At 42.0% G+C, this 18,533-nt stretch overlaps 3 non-coding genes across 3 annotated transcripts; all 3 read left to right on the top strand.

The window, feature by feature from the left end:
* The first annotated feature begins 1,040 nt into the window (after window positions 1-1,040).
* Window positions 1,041-1,132, top strand: LOC125511724. Its single transcript, XR_007285079.1, has one exon. It is a non-coding gene; the product is annotated as a small nucleolar RNA SNORD96 family (small nucleolar RNA).
* A 507-nt stretch (window positions 1,133-1,639) lies between these two features.
* On the top strand, window positions 1,640-1,724 carry LOC125511888. The gene has a single exon (XR_007285159.1). It is a non-coding gene; the product is annotated as a small nucleolar RNA U36a (small nucleolar RNA).
* A 53-nt stretch (window positions 1,725-1,777) lies between these two features.
* LOC125511743 lies at window positions 1,778-1,868 on the top strand. The gene has a single exon (XR_007285097.1). It is a non-coding gene; the product is annotated as a small nucleolar RNA Z223 (small nucleolar RNA).
* The last annotated feature ends 16,665 nt before the right edge of the window (window positions 1,869-18,533 follow it).

An 18,533-nucleotide genomic window follows, 5' to 3' on the forward strand; every position in this document is an offset into this window, starting at 1 on the left:
CTTTTACTTACTCACATGCTTGACTGAATTTGCTACTGCTGTTACTCTAGTGGTGAACGAGATAGGCATTATATTGCTTGTTTCATTGTTTCCACAAATTAAAACTCAGTAATCTTGTTAACTGCTACCGCTGTCATGAACCACACATCTGAGATGAACTTGACATTGATTTGCTCGTGTGTCAAGTATGGATAGACTTTGCTATTCACCAGTATTCAGGCGGTTGAAGTGTGCGTGTTGTTGTGGCTGTTAGGATGTCGTTGGGTTGTTATCACTAGTACTAGTCCTATCAAATTGCATGTGAGTAGTTCATTACCATGCTATCCAGGGGATATTCATTTATGTGCCTGTGAATTCGTTCTTGGTGTGTATGTATGTATATGTGCTAGCAACATGAGTAGGAATTAGCATCATGCTCGGCCTGGATGGATTGCATGTATACATTGATCAGTTTGGCTCAGTTTGCATGTTTACATTTGCTTTAACTTTGACTGAAACTATCTTGGTGACACTTGCATCAATGGTGTGTTCTGCCCTTATAGATGTCCTTGGAGAAGATGGCCATTGGAGTGTAGGGGAGGAACAACCTTGTCCTGCTCGAGGAGGAGGAGGACCACCCGAGCTCGACGACGACACGGCAAGAGGTAGCACTCGCCTCCCTCCCAAGGTGAAGGTCTGATCCGCCTGTTTAGATGGTCTGCTCTTGACTTATGCATGTGAGGGGAGAAGAAAGTCAATTGGACTGAATTATATTTGCATGTGAGGGGAGCGATCCTTTTGGTAGATGCAGAGTATAGATTCACAAAATTCACCACATGAGCGTACTACCTATATCCAAATTTTGGATACCACTTGCATGCTTGAAAAGATGATTTGATTGAATGCTTGAAAGATGAGTCGCTAAAGTGAATGATGTGAGGGATGTTCTCACGTATTACTATTATTGTCGTTCCTTTTCTGTCTTCTTTTGTCAGATTTTGTTTTTTGTAGTAATTTAAGTTCTGTTTTGTAGACCTATTTGTTTGTGTTACTGTTCTATTTGTCCGGTGATGAAAAACCTGTTAATCATACCATCTTTCAGGACTAATTGGTCGTAGTGCGCCCATGCTGTCATTCTACAATTCTGAGGACAAATTAAACAGCTTGACTGTAAATTTTTTTAATACTTTCGAACTTACATGTCATCTATTTTTTAGTTTTTTATTCTGTTGTTTACTATGTATAGAATATGGCTGGACAATGATGAAAACTGAATAAAACACCATCTTTTTGGACACCTAATGACTGGACAAATATGTTCATATTTTTTAAGTTGCTTTGATCTTTGTTGATAATTTTTTGGTCTAAAATATTTCTCTATGAAGAGAGTACAAGCAGACGGGCGGTCTGAACTGATGCCATGTTGATATGTGTGCATCATCTGTGCTACCCTTGTGGTTGGCATCTGAGAGAAAAAAATTGTGCACTTTGTTCTTCTCATAAGTTACATTTTTTAAATTCTTCTGCTTTTTGTCCTGTTTGCACTTAGCTTCTATTATCCCTCTTTGTTGCACTTGATCTAAGGGGGATGTAGTGGGCGCGGATAGAGAAATGGTTTACTTGCCAACCCTTTGCAGCGTTTGCCATTTCTTTGGATTAGTGGCAGTGATTTGAACCTTACCCGTGCTTCTGATAAATTCATGAAGGACAAGGGAAAACATGGTTGAATTTCTTAATATGAGACAAAAAGAGACAGTCTCATTATTGTCATTCTTTTAGATTCATGTGTTCTGTTTGACCATGGCTGTGATGATAAACACTTTCAACAAACATGCCAGTTCTGCTTCTGAAAATTCATGACTGAAAAACCTGTTATACAAGATCTGTTTAGTACTCATGTATTATGGTCGTGGCTTATTTAGTATGTGCTTGTTGTGCCTTGTGTATTGGTGCCTAATTAGCTTTTGTTAGGGGATAATCTACTGGTTATAGCAAGATTTTACTCTTGTGCCGTGGAATAGATGGTTCATGTGTACTGCGGTGTACTAGTTGAGCTCTGCTGGATGTACTAGTTGAGCTCTGCTCCTTCTAACTCATATCAATTTTGCTCCTGCTGCTGTACAAGTGATGCTTGTGTGATTGTTGATGGACAGGAACTAGCAAACTTTGTTGTTTTGCAACTGAATGAATGCAACTTCAGTTTGTATGTCACCCAGCTTGCTGTTGCGGTGGCTGTCGATGCTGGTGAGCCTGCAACATCTCTGATGAGCTGCAGGACCTGGACACCTTAGGTATGCCCTGCTCCTCCTCCTTCCACCCTCATCTCATGTGCGCCAAGTCCATCTATCTCATGTGCATGTAGATCATGATGTACCAAAACCCTGCAACAGAATACTGATGTAATATGCAAAGAACAAATTAAAACCATGTTCTATATCCTGACTTGTTATTTTCTTATCTAGCAAATTGTAGACATGAATCTCCAGTTGACCTATTGTTTCATAGACATATATCTGCATTTCTGCTGCTTTATCATACATTCGATCCATAAATCTGCATTTCTGTGAAATTTTTGCATGAGAGCAAACTGGTGTAGCTAGCTGGACTATGCAACCAAGAATCAGGAAGTAGCATATTCAGTTTTGCTAATAGAAAATAAATGTATAAAAAACTTTAAATTTGTCTGTTAGAGATAGCAGTACCGATTGTACCTGTTAAACAAGCATATATTCTTCCTGGAATGTTTGTCTATCAGCTAGTATGATGGCATATTAACAAATTTCTGAGGGTGCTAGAGTCACATACTCTTGGGTTCCATGTTAAAACAAACTAATGGATATATATCTTAGTAATATTAAACAAAGCTATATGGCTTATCTTTTGAGTTTTCCAATGCCATCTAATCACTTTGGCAATGTTCTTTTATGAGTAAAGCATTATTAACGCCTAAAATATTACCAAGCAGGCTTTGTTGTCTTTAGGATGATGAGATTTGTCGGAATCTGCAGATTTACTAAACTGAGGCATTGGGCATTGGAGATTAGGCATTTATGTATAATTTTAGTTTTGGATGTGTCCAAAGCAAACATTACTGTCAACTGTCAAGTTGATTCTAAAATGTCTCATTAACTTCACTATTCTGTTATTTACTGTTAGATTTACTTCTATTTTGTTCCTAAAAAATTTCTTCTGTAAGGTGCAGATGCTGGGCTTTCTTGCTTCTTCGTGAGCATCAGGACAAAGAAGTCAGAGGAAGAGTAGTTCTAGCTCATTGGAGCTAGTTCTGAGAGTAATGAAGCCCTTTATGCTGCTCCTATTTGTATGTGTGTTATATGATGTAGCAGAATCTGTTCATGTGATTGTACACTTGTGGAGCTTGTTATCTGATTGTAAACTTGATGCTATCACATTTGTATGTGTGTTATATGATGTAACACTTTGATGGTTGATAATATTTGAAATATTTCGTGTGTTTTGTGTGCCAATTTAAATACTAGGTATTTATTTACATCAAATTAGAAAATAAAGAATATGGCTCTGACAGCTAGGACCCAGTACCAGAATCTGACAATGGGGACCCACCTAACTAGTGAACTCATTTTATAAAAAAAGAAAACTGAAATTGTTGAGACAAAAAGGCCACGGCCCAAAAATAAAAAGGCTTCAATGTTGGGCTTGGCCCATGAAGTCGACCAAAAATTGATAGGAAAAAATACACTAAAAAGGCCGAATTAATGGGCTCGGCCCATATAAACACCGAATTGGACCGGGCTGAATCTTGTGCCACATCAGCTTGCCACGCTGGATGCCTACGTGGCCTGGGGAGGTTGCTAGTGACCAAAACGCCACAGCAGGAATATTTTGGTCATAAACGTCTATGACCATTCCAGAAGAAAGGTCGCTATAGTCAGTTTACGACGGCCAGCTTTTGACCTTATGTTTTTGGTCACAAAAAGGTCATAAATGGAAATTTGTGACCATTCAGTGACCAATAGTGGTGGTCATAAGTTGACATATTTCTTGTAGTGTCTCCCACTTGCACCAGAGTCAATAATCTAGATCACATCACCATGTGATTAACATCGATAGTTCACATCATCATGTGATTAACACCCATAGTTCACATCGCCATGTGACCAACACCCAAAGGGTTTACTAGATTTGGTAATCTAGTTCACATCGCTATGTGATTAACACCCAAAGAGTACTAAGGTGTGATCATGTTTTGCTTGTGAGAGAATCTTAGTCAACGGTCTTTCACATTCAGATCCGTTATGTATTTTGCAATTTTCTATGTCTACAATGCTCTGCATGGAGCTACTCTAGCTAATTGCTCCCACTTTCAATATGTATCTAGATCGTGACTTAGAGTCATCCAGATCAGTGTCAAAACTTGCATCGACGTAACCCTTTACGGCGAACCTTTTTGTCACCTCCATAATCGAGAAACATATCCTTATTCCACTAAGGATAATTTTGACCGCTGTCCAGTGATCTACTCCTAGATCACTATTGTACTCCCATGCCAATCAGTGTAGGGTATACAATAGATCTGGTACACAGCATGGCATACTTTATAGAACCTATGGCTGAGGCATAGGGAATGACTTTCATTCTCTTTCTATCTTCTGCCGTGGTCGGGCTTGGAGTCTTACTCAACCTCATACCTTGTAACACAGGCAAGAAACTTTTTCTTTGACTGTTCCATTTTGAACTACTTCAAAATCTTGTCAAGGTATGTACTCATTGAAAAGACTTATCAAGCGTCTTGATCTATCTCTATAGATCTTGATACTCAATATGTAAGCAGCTTCACCGAGGTCTTTCTTTGAAAAACTCCTTTCAAACACTCCTTTATGCTTTGTAGAATAATTCTACATTGTTTCCGATCAACAATGTGTCATTCACATATATTTATCAGAAATGTTGTAGTGCTCCCACTCACTTTCTTGTAAATACAGGCTTCACCGCAAGTCTATATAAAACTATATGCTTTGATCAACTTATCAAAGCATATATTCTAACTCCGAGATGCTTGCACCAGTCCATAAATGGATCGCTGGAGCTGCATATTTTGTTAGCACCTTTAGGATTGACAAAACCATCTTGTTGCATCACATACAACTCTTCTTTAATAAATCCATTAAGGAGTGCAGTTTTGTTTATCCATTTGCCAGATTTCATAAAATGCGGCAATTGCTAACATGATTCGGACAGACTTAAGCATAGATACGAGTGAGAGAATCTCATCGTAGTCAACACCTTGAACTTGTCGAAAACCTTTTGCGACAATTCTAGCTTTGTAGATAGTAACACTACTATCAGCGTCCGTCTTCCTCTTGAAGATCCATTTATTTTCTATGGCTTGCCGATCATCGGGAAAATCCATCAAAGTCCATACTTTGTTCTCATACATGGATCATATCTCAGATTTCATGGCCTCAAACCATTTCGCGGAATCTAGGCTCATCATCGCTTCCTCATAGTTCGCAAGTTCGTCATGGTCTAGTAACATGACTTCCAGAACAGGATTACCGTACCACTCTGGTGCGGATCTCACTCTGGTTTACCTACGAGATTTGGTAGTAACTTGATCTGAAGTTACATGATCATCATCATTAGCTTCCTCACTAATTGGTGTAGTAGTCACAGGAACAGATTTCTGTGATGAACTACTTTCTAATAAGGGATCAGGTACAGTTACCTCATCAAGTTCTACTTTCCTCCCACTCACTTCTTTCGAGAGAAACTCCTTCTCTAGAAAAACTCCGAATTTAGCAACAAAAGTCTTGCCTCCGGATTTGTGATAGAAGGTGTACCCAACAGTCTCCTTTGGGTATCCTATGAAGACATATTTCTCTGATTTGGGTTTGAGCTTTATTAGGATGAAACTTTTTCATATAAGCATCACAACCCCAAACTTTAAGAAACGACAACTTTGGTTTCTTGCCAAACCACAGTTCATATTGTGTCGTCTCAACGGACTTAGATGGTGCCCTATTTTACGTGAATGCAGCTGTCTCTAATGCATATCCCCAAAACGATAGTGGTAGATCGGTAAGAGACATCATAGATCGCACCATATCTAATAAAGTACGGTTATGACATTCGGACACACCATTATGCTATGGTGTTCCAGGTGGCATGAGTTTGTGAAACTATTCCACATTGTTTTAATTGAAGACCAAACTCGTAACTCAAATATTTGTCTCCGTGATCAAATCGTAGAAACTTTATTTTCTTGTCACGATGATTTTCCACTTCACTCTGAAATTCTTTGAACTTTTCAAATGTTTCAGACTTATGTTTCATCAAGTAGATATACCCATATCTGCTCAAATCATCTGTGAAGTTCAGAAAATAACGATACTTGCCGTGAGCCTCAACACTCATCGGACCGCATACATCAGTATGTATTATTTCCAATAAGTCAGTTGCTCGCTCCGGAGAACGGAGTCTTAGTCATCTTGCCCATGAGGCATGGTTCGCAAGCATCAAGTGATTCATAATCAAGTGATTCCAAAATCCCATCAGCATGGAGTTTCTTCATGCGCTTTACACCAATATGACATAAACGGCAGTGCCACAAATAAGTTGCACTATCATTATTAACTTTGCATCTTTTGGTTTCAATATTATGATTATGTGTATCACTACGATCGAGATCCAACGAACTGTTTTCATTGGGTGTGTAACCATATAAGGTTTTATTCATGTAAACAGAACAACAATTTATTCTCTTACTTAAATGAATAACCGTATTACAATAAACATGATGTTGACACATGAACACGTCACGTGTACCCTCGACGCCGGGGGTGATGCACCGCAGCTCACGTCGAAGGAGACCCGACCGACAGCGCGATACGCAAGACAGTCGACGGGCGCTTTTGCAGACCCGAAAACCCCACACCCCCGGGAGGGACCCCGTCAGGGAGTGCGGCGGCTATGGGCTGCCCTAGGTCGATTCTCTCGCCCCTAGAGCCTCGGAATTCGCAACTCTCAAACACGAAGAACAACGAAGAACGAGATAGAAAAACGGTGGAGAGATAAAACGTATATGAAAAAGTAGTATATTGATTTGTTCGATTGTGTGTTGTTCAATCGGCCGTCACCCCCAACATATATAAGAGGCGGCTGGACTTCCCGTACAAGCAAAGGATTTATCTAGTTTCCTTACAAGAAAATTACATCAATTCACGTCCTAGAATCCTAGTTCTGGTCCCACTCGGATTCAGCCCGAATCTCTGGTCCAATCTTTTCTTGCTCCTTGTGTGGGCTGTGGAATCTGCATATGACCTCCGATGGAGATGGTTCAAATATCAATTATGTGTGCTTCGACGAGGCCAACAATCCGTATTTTGATCACTTTTCCAAATAAGGCCATCTTGAATACTCCACGGGGTCATCTCTAATTTCGAGTCGGACTCGTTCATGTAGCTGACTGGACCGTCCGACTCTTGCAGCGTCTCTGCAGGTCGTATACTACGTCAGATGATGATGACTCCAAAACCAAAGTTGACCGTTTCGACGTTACGAACAACTCCTGTGTTGAACACTTCTTCATCCGAAGCCATCTAGATAAGTATTTGAGCCCATCTTCAGCATCTGGTCGGATTGGCCTCGACAGTTTCTACTGTTCAGGGCGGCAAGCTTTCCCCGGCAAGGTTACTGTTCACGGCGGCAAGCTCTCCCCCGGCAAGGTTACTGTTCATGGCGGCAAGCTTTCCCCGGCAAGGTTACTGTTCACGGCGGCAAGCTTTCCCCAGCAAGGTTACTGTTCACGGCGGCAAGCTTTCCCCGGCAAGGTTACTGTTCACGGCGGCAAGCTTTCCCCGGCAAGGTTTTTGAGGCAGTAAACGACCTCGGATGAAAATGTGTCCAAAAGCAAAGTTGACCGTTTTGACGAGACGAAAAACTTTCGTGTTGAACGTTTTCCGATTCGAGGCCATCTTCTGGGCCAAAACACTCACGCATTACATCAGACACTTGCCAAGACATGTCTGGTCTTCCGCGTCATATTTCGCCTCTTGAGAGGGCTGCATCCAGATAGCTCTAACTTTTGCATACCAACTCGGATTGAGATGATTTTTATATCAAAATCAACCGATTCGATGAGGCGAAGACAATTCATGTAGAGCATTCCTTCATCCGAGATTGTCCTGGAGGCGTACGTGACCAAAAAGCACTCAGAACACCTAAACATGACAATCTGAGTGTAGTTTTGGTCTTTGATATGATGCCGAATGATTATGGTCCAAACATCAAAGTTGTTCCACTCGGCAATGTGAAATTTCTCATTTAGAATATTTTGTCATTTGAGGCCATCTCCATTGCATTCTGCATTGTGCCAAAATCAGGTGTCAACACAGGCCCCCCTGTTTTTCGGCAAAGCTTGCATGCCGAAAAATAATTTGCACCATGTTTGTTCTAAAGATGATGTCAACACTCCATCGGCCATCTATTCTTCTCAGGGCGATAATTATGTATCGGCCATGTTTGTGCTAAGGGCGATAATCGTATATCGGCCATTGCCTACTTAGGCTTCCTGCCACACACTCGGGTGGTACTTCTTCAAATATTTGCCATTGAGAGCTCGAGGTAAAAATGCCCCCTGTATTGATTCCACCAAATATGAATTTCCGGGAACAACTCTTGTAATCCTAAAAGGACCTTCCCAACTTGGAGACCATTTCCCGAATTTTCTATCTCTTGAACCAATCGGTAGAATCACTTTCCAGACGAGATCACCAATTTGAAAATTCTTCAACTTGACTTTCTTATTGTAAGCCCTTGACACCCTCAACTTATCTCTCTCTATGGCATTCTAAGCAGCCAAATGTTTATCAGCAACCTCATCAATGTTGTCCATCATCAAGTTATAGAAGTCTATTGCCGATAAATCATTTTGTTTGGCTATTCTCAAAGCATTCAAATTTACTTCCACTGGTAAAACAGCCTCCTGACCATATACTAGCTCATATGGAGTCACTTTCGTAGCACCATGCCTTGAGATTCTATGTGCCCATAATGCCTCAGACAACAAGTCATGCCATCTCCTTGGATTATCCTCAATCTTCTTCTTGATGAGCTTGATTAAAATTTTATTGCTAGACTCAGCTTGTCCATTAGCTTGGGCATAATATGGGGAGGAATTGAGCAACTTTATGTTATAAGATTCGGCAAACTCTCTGACTTCATGTGAAATAAAAGATGAACCTTGATCTGTAGTTAACGTTTGAGGAATACCGAATCTATGAATAATGTGCTCGGTTATGAATTTAATTACCTCCGTATGCGTCATGTTCTTGAGAGGTACTGCTTCAGACCACTTAGTGAAATAATCAGCTGCCACCAATACGAACCGATGCCCCTTTGAAGAAGACGGATGGATTTGCCCAATAAAGTCTAAACCCCATCCTCTGAAAGGCCACGGCTTGATAATAGGATGCAACATAGCAGCGGGAGCCAATTGAATATCACCAAATTTTTGACAAGCTTCGCACCCTTTATAATATCTGAAGCAATCATTAATCATGGTCGGCCAATAAAACCCTGCACATCGTAATAACCATTTCATCTTGGGAGCCGACTGGTGAGTACCACAAATGCCTTCATGTACCTCTCCCATAGCAACTCTTGCTTCGTCCTCATCCAAGCACTTTAAAAGAACATCATCAACTGTTCGGTGATAAAGATCATCATCCCTCATAGTATATTTAAAAGCCATACGCCGAACAGCCCTGTCCACCCTTTCACTCGGATTACGCAAGTAAGCAACAATGGGCTTCCTCCAGTCGGAATTGTCACCCGCACTAGATTTTTTGTTAATGGCCGAATCAGTGGGTTCTGGTCCGGCCTCCTCTATACTGGTAAGACAAGCCATCGGATTTTGAGAAATATGAAACATGCCATGATCAACATGGTATCCAGATGCTTGTTGTGCCAACTCATTTGCTTTCCAGTTGTCATGTCTAGATATATGTGCAATGCTAAAACAATCCAAAGTAGAGATTATATCTAGACATTTATCAAGATAAACATTAAGTGATTCGTCCAAACACTGAAAGACTTTGGATATTTGCTGTACCACTAGTAACGAATCACCATAAGCCTCAATATGTGTAACACCTATAGCAAGTAACATCTCTAGGCCGAATAACAATGCTTCATATTCGGCTTGATTGTTTGTGCAAAAATATTCTAAGCGGCATGAGGCTTCAAAAACAGCACCATGAGGAGATATATAAACAATACCAACACCTTGGCCATTGCTACAAACTGACCCATCAAAGTATAATCTCCATGGTACTAATGAAATAAGGTTCATATCAACATCATGCTCATCATTAATCCGATGTTCAACAATGAAATTAGCAACAATTTGGCCTTTCATGGACTTTAGAGATTCATAAGCCAAATCATATTCAATCAAAGCATAAGCCCACTTGCCAATTCTACCACTAAGAATTGGCCTATGCAACATGTATTTAATGACATCGGTTTGACAAGCTACTACACAAGCACTCGGCACTAAATAATGTCTCAGTTTTGTGCAAGCATAATATAAGCATAGACATAATTTCTCAACAAATGTATACCTTGTCTCTGCGTCCAATAAGCGGCGGCTCAAATAAGTGATGGCATGCTCTTTTCCTTCGGTCTCTTGAGTTAGAGCAGCACCAATAACTTCTTCCTCTGCTGCAATGTAAAGTCTGAAGGGTTCCCTATGCTTGGGTGCTCTCATCACCGGAGGAGTGCACAAATAATTCTTGATCATATCAAATGCTTCTTGCTGCTTTGCCCCCCAAGTGAAATCAGCATCATCCTTTAACCGAAGGATAGGAGTAAATGCATCAACTTTCCCTGACAGATTAGCTATGAACCTTCTCAAATAATTGACCTTGCCAAGGAACTTTTGCGTGTCTCTCTTGCATGTTGGAGCTTCCACTTTCTGTATAGCCTCTATCTTTTTGGGATCAATCTCTATGCCATCTTCATGAATAATGAAACCCAAAAACTTGCCAGCTGACACGCCAAAAGCACACTTCAAAGGATTCATCTTCAGTCCATACTTTTTCATTCTTTCAAAAGCTAAACGCAAATCGGCCAAGTGAGATTCAAAAGCATCCGATTTGACAACAATATCATCAATATAAACTTCAAGTATGATACCGAGTAAATCATGGAAAATCAAATTCATAGCCCTTTGATATGTGGCTCCAGCATTTTTTAATCCGAATGTCATCACTGTCCACTCGAATAAACCAATGAAACCAGGGCATCGAAAAGCAGTCTTGTACATGTCCTCTTCGGCCATAAAAATTTGATTGTATCCGGCATTACCATCTAGAAAGCTAATAACCTTATGCCCAGAAGCATCATTAATAAGCATATCGGCTATTGGCATATGATACTCATCTTTGGGTGTAGCCCTATTCAAATCTCTGAAATCAATGCACACCCTCAACTTGCCGAATCCTTTCTTCTCCACTGGGACAATGTTAGAAATCCACTCGGCGTACCTGCAAGGTCGAATGAAATTAGCTTCAAGCAGTCGACCGATCTCTTCCTTGATCCGGTCATATGTTTTCGGATTAAATTTTCTGGCCGACTGTTTATAAGGTCTAAAACCGGCCTTTATAGGCAACCGATGCTCCACTAGCTCTCGGCTTAACCCTGGCATCTCATGATATTCCCATGCAAAGCAACAAACATATTCTTTCAATAGCTCGATTAACTTAGCTTTACAATCGGCTTTCAAGTTTTTGTTTATAAATGTCGGTCGAGTGACTGAACCATCTCCAATATCTACCTCTTCTAATGGATCGGCCGACGTAAAACCTTGTCCAAGTTTATCCATGTCATCCAACTCCTCTATAGACTCATACATATCGTTCTCGCTGGACCGATATTTCACAAGACGTTTTTGTAACCACTCAGAGCTAGAATCCATTTAAACATATCATACCTTGGAGCCGATTGCATCCAGTCGGCTTTAAAGAGACGGGCACAAAACCATTCTTGGTTGCGCTGAGAAAATCAAACTCTGATAAGTCACGTCCCGTCAAGCAAGTAGCATTGGGATGTTGCCAATCCACCGATGCATCGGCCAAAGCAACACAGTCCGAGTTATCCGCATGAATGACTTCCACTTCATCATCAACCCACTGAATCAAAAACTGGTGCATAGTGGATGGCACGCACTGGTTTGCATGAACCCAATCACGGCCTAGTATGACGTTGTAGTTACCTTGCACCTCAGTGACAAAGAATGCAGTAGCTAAAGTTTTGCTTCCGACTGTAAGCTCCACATACATCACACCTTTGGCTTCAGTTTTCTCTTTGCCTTCAAACCCGTTAAGCACCATATTGGTCTTGATCAATTCTTCATCAGGCAAACCCAATTTCTTGAAGACCGAATAGGGCATAAGGTTTACCACAGCACCACCATCAACAAGCATCCGAGTGAGCGGCGACCCATTGATATGACCTCTGAGATATAATGGTTTCAGATGCGTTACTGGTTCTTTTGGCTTCTCGAATATCGCGTTTTTAGGGCCAAAATCCAGCTGAGCCACCTCCCCTTCCTCATCTATAGCACGAAACTCAGTAGGCAAGTAATACACCATATTGATATCCATACCTTCATGAACCGGTGTATACTCATAGTCCACCATATCAGCCTCCTCGTCGAGTGTATCCACCGATTCTGAAATTTGTCCGAGTGAAGAAGAAGCAATAGGTAACATAGACGATGCAATGATTGAGTCGTCCTCTTTTGGTGGTGCAGGTGCTGCTGTGATAGGTGTAGAAGCCACTACATCTTGTATTTGTTTGTGCCTCCACACTTGTTTTGTAGGTAACATAGGCCGAGTGTCATTGAACAACTTATCCCTTTGCTTCTTGGCCTCTTGTTCTGCCATCTCTTGACTCCTTAACCTCTGTAGTTTCCTCTTTTGTGTCTTTGTTAGCCCTGGAGGACACCACTTTGGCTGAGTGTATTTAGGATCTCTTGTTTTTACTTGGCTGGTGCTTGCTTCATGATCATTAGCCGAGTGCTTTGGCGCGATAGCAAGTATCGGCTCAGTCGGATTGCTAGGCCCAATCGGCTGTTGTATGGCGAATGTTTCGGTTCCCAAGATAAGTGAGTCGGTATCGGTTTTTTCCTTGCCTTTGCTTGACTCAACCGTTGCAGCACCTGGTGACTTAACACGCCATTCTTGCTTGCCAACCCTTTTTTGATTAACTTGCACTAGCCGATTGACACCATTGTTCAAACGGCCTTGTGCGGGATAAGAAAGTCTCTCATGAACGGGCCTCCTTGGTTCTGCCCAACCCGGATGAAAAGTATAAGGGGCCATTGGGGGCTGCCACCATCCTCCATTGAAGCCTCCCACGTAGTATGGCACATAGGGGGGTGGCGGCATCCATGGTCCCGGCGCCCACGACCCATATGGCCTTGCATGATGCTGAAATTCTTCCTGAGGAGGTGACCTTGAGCGCTTCAAATTTGATGACCGGTTAGAGCTAGAACCGGCTGCATGATTGGCATACTTGGACAGCAGCATATCAAAAGTTGGCTTGATTTTCTTGCGCTGCATTTAGCTTCATTCGTCTTCCACTTGTCAACTTCTGGATCCTTGGGCTTGACAAATTTAGCACGAATATTTTCTTGCACTTGCGGTTGCCCCCCGAGTGTAGGATTCTTGATGGTGATTTTGATTATTTCCTTGCCACCGGGTTGCTTGTCAAGCACAACCTGTCTCCCCAAGGCCTTGTCGCCCTCCTTGTCTTTCCTGGGCTCACCAACAATGACATTAGCTTTATTAGCAGATACGGCGGCCTCTGGCCGAATGAGTAGTTTCTTCCCCTCCAACTCCATGGTATTCATTGGAAAAGGCTGTTTATCAATTTGCATCTCAGAAAAGTTCAATCGTCCATCATTAATGGCTGATTGTATCAGTCGTCGAAAAACATTGCAATCGTTAGTAGCATGAGAAAAAGAATTATGATACTTGCAATAAGCATGCCGTTTTAGCTCTTCAAACGGCGGTAAAGTGTGAGAAATCCTAATAATTTTAGCTTGCAGCAAAGCATCAAATATTTTATCACATTTGGCAATGTTAAAAGTAAACTTCATTTCTTCATCACATTCTTATGAATCGGTTTCAGATCATTGCAAGTAAAGGGTTTGGCTTTAGATGGCCAAACAAATTCAGTAGCATAAATATCACCCTCATCGTCCGAGTGATCACTATCATATTCCACCATGTTCATCTTTGGTCGATCAGCTTTATATCTATGCACTTCTTTGAGATCTTTGCTTCGGCTTTCCTGAGCCAAAGCCCTTTGTAAGACTTGGTTAATATTTAAGAACTCATAGCCTTCTAGCTTTTCTCTAATGGGAGTTTTCAAACCACTCAGCACTAGGTCTGCCAAGTCTCTCTCGGTTATCACCAAACTAAAACACCGGTTTTTCGTTTCTCTAAATCTCTTGACATAATCGGAGACCGATTCGTCATGCTTCTGTTTAACCGATCTTAGATGTGACAACTTGAGTTCATTGTCGCCGCTATAAAAGTGATCATGAAATTTCTGCTCTTACTGTGACCAAACCCGAATGGAACCATGTGGTAAAGAAGAGAACCATGAAAATGCAGTACCAGTTAATGATAAAGGAAACAAACGCACTTTCTATTCATTTAAAGAACCTGCTTCACCTAGTTGTGCCAAGTATTGACTAACATGCTCCCATGTGGTTTTTGTGCCCTCTCCATTGAACTTAACAAAATCTGGAATCTTATATCCTGGAGGGCACTGGATGGCATCAAAATACTCGGGGTATGGCTTTTGGTAAATCCGATTCCGAGGTAACTCAACTCCAAAATTCTCTCGAAGCATCTTAGCCATCTCCTCTCTAAGATTAGCTAGACCATCATCCATAGTGGACGATGCAACTTGTGGCAGCGGCATAGGAGGAGTAGGACTACTAGCAGTAGGTATGAACTGTGGCACGTATGCAGAACTATAGTTCGGTAATGGTCGAGTGGTTGTAGTTGTAGGTAGGGTTTGGTTCGGCGTTGCCACCGAACTTGGCATGCTCCTAATAGGATTAATAGGTGCAGTCACAATCTGATTTGTTTGAGTAGGATAATAAGTCATCGGCATGGGACGCGCCAATGAGATAGGTAAAGCCAGATTAGGGTTTTGCACACTAGCAGCTACACCACCATTACCACTAGATGATTGAGATATATTTTTCTGAGCATTGGTATTTTCTATGAACGTTTGATAGACCAGATTATTACCATCAGCAATATGACTCTCAATCTCAGCCCACTGCTCAGGAGAAAAGGTAGTACTCACAGCGGGTTTAACCTGCTCGGCTTGAAGAGGAGGAAACTTGATTTCTCCAATCGGAGTGATGTTGCCTTGGCGATCCTTCTTGAACTTTGCAAGGAACTCCTGCAAGTCCTTCTCCTCGCGCGCCTTCTTGTACTCCTCATAGACTTGGCGATGATTGGCTGATATCTCATCAAGACTGGGCTTAATGATGTTATCGGCGTCTACCTCAGATGGCTTGGGAAGATCAGACATAGTGGATGATGATGATTGATCTTCGTTCCCCAGCGGAGTCGCCAAAAAGGTGTGTTGACACACGAACACATCACGTGTACCCTCGACGCCGGGGGTGATGCACCGCAGCTCACGTCGAAGGAGACCCGACCGACAGCGCGATACACAAGACAGTCGACGGGCGCTTTTGCAGACCCGAAAACCCCACACCCCCGGGAGGGACCCCGTCAGGGAGTGCGGCGGCTATGGGCTGCCCTAGGTCGATTCGCTCGCCCCTAGAGCCTCGGAATTCGCAGCTCTCAAACACGAAGAACAGCGAAGAACGAGATAGAAAAACGGTGGAGAGATAAAACGTATATGAAAAAGTAGTATATTGATTTGTTCGATTGTGTGTTGTTCAATCGGCCGTCACCCGCAACATATATAAGAGGCGGCTGGACTTCCCGTACAAGCAAAGGATTTATCTAGGTTTTCCTTACAAGAAAATTACATCAATTCACGTCCTAGAATCCTAGTTCTGGTCCCACTCGGATTCAGCCCGAATCTGGTCCAATCTTCCGTCTTGCTCCTTGCGTGGGCTGTGGAATCTGCATATGACCTCCGATGGAGACGGTTCAAATATCAATTATGTGTGCTTCGACGAGGCCAACAATCCGTATTTTGATCACTTTTCCAAATAAGGCCATCTTGAATACTCCACGGGGTCATCTCTAATTTCGAGTCGGACTCGTTCATGTAGCTGACTGGACCGTCCGACTCTTGCAGCGTCTCTGCAGGTCGTATACTACGTCGGATGATGATGACTCCAAAAGCAAAGTTGACCGTTTCGACGTTACGAACAACTCCTGTGTTGAACACTTCTTCATCCGAAGCCATCTAGATAAGTATTTGAGCCCATCTTCAGCATCTGGTCGGATTGGCCTCGACAGTTTCTACTGTTCAGGGCGGCAAGCTTTCCCCGGCAAGGTTACTGTTCACGGCGGCAAGCTCTCCCCCGGCAAGGTTACTGTTCATGGCGGCAAGCTTTCCCCGGCAAGGTTACTGTTCACGGCGGCAAGCTTTCCCCAGCAAGGTTACTGTTCACGGCGGCAAGCTTTCCCCGGCAAGGTTACTGTTCACGGCGGCAAGCTTTCCCCGGCAAGGTTTTTGAGGCAGTAAACGACCTCGGATGAAAATGTGTCCAAAAGAAAAGTTGACCGTTTTGACGAGACGAAAAACTTTCATGTTGAAAGTTTTCCGATTCGAGGCCATCTTCTGGGCCAAAACACTCACGCATTACATCAGACACTTGCCAAGACATGTCTGGTCTTCCGCGTCATATTTCGCCTCTTGAAAGGGCTGCATCCAGATAGCTCTAACTTTTGCATACGAACTCGGATTGAGATGATTTTTATATCAAAATCGACCGATTCGACGAGGCGAAGACAATTCATGTAGAGCATTCCTTCATCCGAGATTGTTCTAGAGGCGTACTTGACCAAAAAGCACTCAGAACACCTAAACATGACAATCTGAGTGTAGTTTTGGTCTTTGATATGATGCCGAATGATTATGGTCCAAACATCAAATTTGTTCCACTCGGCAATGTGAAATTTCTCATTTAGAATATTTTGTCATTTGAGGCCATCACCATTGCATTCTGCATTGTGCCAAAATCAGGTGTCAACACATGATCAAATCATATTCATGCTCAACGCAAACACCAAATAACACTTATTCAGGTTCAACACTAATCCCGAAAGTATAGGGAGTGTGCGATGATGATCATATCAATCTTGGAACCACTTCCAACACACATCGTCACTTCACCCTTAACTAGTCTCTGTTTATTCTGCAACTCCTGTTTCGAGTTACTAATCTTAGCAACTGAACCAGTATCAAATGCCGAGGGGTTACTATAAACACTAGTAAAGTACACATCAATAACAGTATATCCAATATACCTTTGTTTACCTTGCCATCCTTCTTATCCGCCAAATACTTGGGGCAGTTCCACTTCCAGTGACCAGTCCCTTTGCAGTAAAAGCACTTAGTCTCAGGCTTAGGATCAGACTTGGGCTTCTTCACTTGAGCAGCAACTTGCTTGCCGTTCTTCTTGAAGTTCCCCTTCTTCCCTTTGCCCTTTTCTTGAAACTAGTGGTCTTGTCAACCATCAACACTTGATGTTTTTCTTGATTTCTACCTTCGTTGATTTCAGCATCACGAAGAGCTTGGGAGTTGTTTCCGTTATCCCTTGCATATTATAGTTCATCACGAAGTTCTACTAACTTGGTGATGGTGACTAGAGAATTCTGTCAATCACTATCTTATCTGGAAGATTAACTCCCACTTGATTCAAGCGATTGTAGTACTCAGACAATCTGGGCACATGCTCACTAGTTGAGCGATTCTCCTCCATCTTTTAGCTATAGAACTTGTTGGAGACTTCATATATCTCAACTCGGGTATTTGCTTGAAATATTAACTTCAACTCCTGGAACATCTCATATGTTCCATGACGTTCAAAACGTCTTTGAAGTCCCGATTCTAAGCCATTAAGCATGGTGCACTAAACTATCAAGTAGTCATCATATTGAGCTATCCAAATGTTCATAACGTCTGCATCTGCTCCTGCAATAGGTCCGTCACCTAGCGGTGCATCGAGGACATAATTCTTCTGTGCAGCAATGAGGATAAACCTCAGATCACGGATCCAATCCGCATCATTGCTACTAACATCTTTCAACACAATTTTCTCTAGGAACATATCAAAATAAACACAGGGAAGCAACAACGCGAGCTATTGATCTACAACATAATTTGCAAAATACTACCAGGACTAAGTTCATGATAAATTTAAGTTCAATTAATCATATTACTTAAGAACTCCCACTTAGATAGACATCTCTCTAATCCTCTAAGTGATCACGTGATCCAAATCAACTAAACCATGTCCGATCATCACGTGAGATGGAGCAGTTTCATTGGTGAACATC

This window comes from Triticum urartu, chromosome 5 (assembly GCF_003073215.2).
Source record: "Triticum urartu cultivar G1812 chromosome 5, Tu2.1, whole genome shotgun sequence".
In the NCBI taxonomy this organism is placed as follows: domain Eukaryota; kingdom Viridiplantae; phylum Streptophyta; class Magnoliopsida; order Poales; family Poaceae; genus Triticum; species Triticum urartu.